Here is a 4,139-nt window from a genome sequence, read left to right as displayed (position 1 = left end):
AACTGCTGTAATCGGTCTATCAGCGTTTTTTGAAGACTGTCACCACAATGTTGGTGGTTTTTTGAAAATAAAACGAATGATGACGGTTTTTTGAATTAAGGTTCTCAATTGTGGTGGTTTTTTGCAATTTACTCGCAGTAGTTGGACCTCAATCTGCCTCCTCCAACTGCAATGTTGCGTGCATTAGCAGTTCTGGAATAATCTAGAGTTGTATGCCATGCTTGCCCACGGCTCGTTCGCGGGAAGTGCAACACATATGGGAGGAGCCGAGCTCATATGGTTAGTTCATCCTTTAATCTTAGTGTCCGTCGAGACATCTTGTTTTTAGAATAAAAAATTGGCTAGTCAATTGTTGTGCACAATGTAGCCCTTAGTTATAAAAATTTGTCTCGCAATTCAGTCTCAATAGATGGTAAAGTTAGTTTGGAGCAGAGATATGTAAAAGTATTTTAATCTTTGAAGAACTATAAGAATGTCTATCAGTGTTATAATGTTGACTGCCATTTCCTCTTGTAACAATAACATGTCTATCTGAATTGTAAATTCACATAATCTTTCTTATAAAGTTTTCTAGAATGTTTCTTACATACAGTAGTTGAAAACCACACGTACAGCCTAGCGTAAGTGGGCATTTATATTTATACTGAGTCATGTCTATAGATTGAGTAATTGACAAAATTCATGCCAAATGAGGGTCAACAAGGTTTGACTAACAGAAATCCTAGTATAACTCTCAGACAAACCGAGACCGCTGAGTACTGGAAGTTTATGTGCTTGTTCTCACTTCGCAGCAGCTGGAACTAGAAAAGTTTGGCGGATCAATAGTTTTTCACGGTGTAATAAACTGACTTACTGGCCATTTATGTTCTGATGAGGTTTATGGCGCATCAGCTACCAGACCAAAAATCTTTGGGGACAACTACAATTATGCATTGCTTGTCTCACATCATTCTCTGGATTTCGAAATAGTATGGGAACATGTGAGAACTCAATATGTTTGATCTGGCTTATATACTTATTTTCCTGCCTTTTCAGGATGACTGCGTTTCTCAAGTGAAAATTATAGTGTCTTCTTTTACTTTTAGCAAATATTATGGGTAAAATAAGAAGTTAGGACTGTTTAGATTACTAAAAAGGAAACAATGGCATGGAGCGTGGCACACTGAACTCAATACATGTGCAGTTATCGACTGCTACTTTCTTAGTTAGCTATGTCGAAATAGTTCAAGAAACAGCCTACAACGAGTGGGAAAAGGCAAAGGAGGTGAATATAACTCACTTAGTTGTGAGTATGTCATGTTTTTGTAGTTCAACAAATGATTTCCTTTTACATGTTCTTATAGGTGAAGAAACCACAAAATCCACCAGGAGAATTAGATGATGCGACATATATGCAGGTTATTTGGCATGGCAAAAGTGTTTGCAGATTTCTCATATTTAATGTTGTACGGTGGTAATAGAACTAACATTGTGTGCTTCTTGAGATCATGTGTCTCTGGAGATGTTCCACACACAAGTTGAGGCTAGAGTTTAATCCAAGTACTGGGATCTAGTTCAAACTTAGTTTGCAGTTTGAAGTTGATAGAATGTAGCTGACACCATATCACTATTTAAATTTCATATGAAATATGTGGTATGATGTACATTCTGTCAGTAATCTTTGTTCTGTTAGTGATTTCTTCCCTTTTGTTTTTTCATACACATTGATGGTGGAGTACATGTTTTTATATGGCTTGTGGGTTGCTGGCCTAGTGGCATCTGAATTTTCTGTTGTACCGGTTGTGTCACAGAAATGGAAAGCTTACTTTGGGCTAACTTGACCTGAATCACCTAAGGTTTGTTACTCTCCTTATATGCCTCTCACTACAGAAAACCTGTAGAAGTTTGGTTATTTGTTGATAAAACCTACGGTTAATTCTGTCAATTTCTAGGTAACAGGAACATGTTAGTACCGAATCCTTAAAACAGGGTTGGTGTGGTGAGTGCTTAAACCAGGTTACTCATGTGTGTGTGCCCATCATTTGGACACCAGGAGACCTCTCAATATAAGTACACAAATGAATTGGTTCAATTATTTTAAATAGTTTAGAGTGAAGAAGATTGGGTTGTTCTCGAAAGGCTTTTTTAGGTTCTAATTCTTTATTTTATCATGTAGGTGTTCATGTGCGCCCACCAATGGATGTGTACATGGCGCAAACTCCATGGCTCGCGGCTCTCAAGTTTAGTTAGTTGTTAGTCTGCTGATAAGCCACGACCAACTTAGTGGTTCGTTCTAGTACTGGGCATTGTCATGGTCAGTTTTGGTTCTAATTCTGTAATTGCGCTCAGACTGTAGCTCATCTTGTAGTAGCTGAATCTGACTAGCCTTGGTGGCCATGTAATTCAGCTGGATCTAGTACTGGTGTCTGGTGCTAGTGTTTAGCATGTAAATGATCTGATTATCTATGGAAGTTTCAGTTTCGTTGTCTTAATTCTTTTTTCTGGATTTAAAAGTGCAAGCTCGGATGGAGATCAACGTACTGTGCTTAGGTCCAGGAGAAACAACCAACGGAACTGTCTAAGGCAATTTTTGCGAAGACATTTTACTTTCTAGGGGAAAGGTGCAAATGTTCCAAGGGGCCATGTGTAAATGCATTAGTGACTTGATCCTGCCCCTTTATTTCAGATCTGACGTACCATGCGTCCCTGGAGCAGCGTATCATGCCAAGGACCGTAGCACTAAATATTTCCCCGAGGAGCCTATCTCTCAAAGCACAGGCGTGACACGCCATTTTTTGTCCTTTTTTATTTTCAAATTTTTATTTTCAAATTTTTTATATAATTTTTGAAGTATTTTGAGTTTTTGTATTTTATTCATGTATTTTAATATGCGTTCACATACTTTTATAGATTGTTGGTGCAATTTAAAGAGCACGATAATTTTTTAAATAATGCTCTATAATGAAATCTAAAAAATACACGATAATTTTTTAAAATAAAAGAAAAACATTTTGAAATATACAATGACTATTTTTAAGATACATCATTTTTAAAATAGGTGACAACCATTTTTAATAGAATATGGACATTTTCTAAATGCATGATGAACTTTATGAGATGCACAAGGAATTTTTGAATTACACGATGAACATTTTTAAATACGTGATGGACATCTTTGAAATACACCATGAACGTTTTTCAAATACACATCAAACATTTTAGTATGGCTATGAACATTAGATGGTAAATATTTTGAAATACAATCTAACTCTTTCTTGCAGTAAACTATGAACATTTTTAGTAGGCATGAGATTTTTAATGAAATTACATGGTGAAGATTTTTTTAATACATCATAATTATTTTTTAAATGCACGATGAACATTTCTGAAGTACATGATGAAAATTCTTAAAATACATTATGTTTTAAAACAATGTTGACGGTATACTTTTTTGTTATTATTGAACGTTCTATTATAAGCTGAAAAACTAAAATATGACAAATAATAAGAAATACATGATCGAAATGTTAAAGGAAAAATAACTAAAAAAGGAAGAATGAAAAAAATGATATGAGAAAAATAAGAAAAAGAACGAATAAAAACTATAAGAATGGAAAAGTGAAAAGGATAGAAAATTAAACAGATAACAAGAAATATAAAGAAAAAGAGAACCAAGATACAAGACCTGTGAGAAGGCTCGCATGAAGAGGGGAAAAAAAGCCAGCACCCTACGGCGAGGAGAGCGCGGGTGAAAAGGAAAACCATTTGTTGGGCCAACTGACATGCGGGAGGTCGCAATAAGCAAGTCACAAGTCGCAATAAGCAAGATATAGTTTTTTGTGTTGAATTGTTGCGTGGTACTTGCTCTATTTATCTGCTTGTATATGCTCGCATGTTCATAGCCGTGTTCCAAATTTTGTTTCATATTTAGAAATGAAGAATTTACAAAGTAGTGTTGATTATTAGTACGCGAGTATTTAGAATCAGAGGACCTTGTCATATTGCCTTTGCTCGGCTCCATAAGCGAAGCAACAAAATAAAGATCACCCAAGAATAGGCAGGACCGATTTGGCCCAACTAAGCATGCACGGCCTCTGAATTTCATTCCAACCGGAAGCTACGGGCAACTAAGCACGGCCTCTATTAACTCAAAAAAAAAA

At 35.9% G+C, this 4,139-nt stretch overlaps 1 long non-coding RNA gene across 2 annotated transcripts; it reads left to right on the top strand.

The window, feature by feature from the left end:
• Positions 1-6: 6 nt before the first annotated feature.
• LOC123176661 (uncharacterized) lies at positions 7-2,471 on the top strand. Of its 2 annotated transcripts, XR_006488618.1 has the most exons (3): positions 7-1,835; positions 1,932-1,978; positions 2,156-2,471. It is a non-coding gene; the product is annotated as an uncharacterized lncRNA (long non-coding RNA). The 2 variants fall into 2 exon arrangements; XR_006488619.1 differs by having other exon boundaries at positions 1,932-2,471.
• Positions 2,472-4,139: the final 1,668 nt, after the last annotated feature.

This window comes from Triticum aestivum, unplaced genomic scaffold (assembly GCF_018294505.1).
Source record: "Triticum aestivum cultivar Chinese Spring unplaced genomic scaffold, IWGSC CS RefSeq v2.1 scaffold170566, whole genome shotgun sequence".
Lineage (NCBI taxonomy): Eukaryota > Viridiplantae > Streptophyta > Magnoliopsida > Poales > Poaceae > Triticum > Triticum aestivum.
Note: the sequence above shows the minus strand (reverse complement) of the source record. Positions and strands in the feature narration are given on the sequence as shown.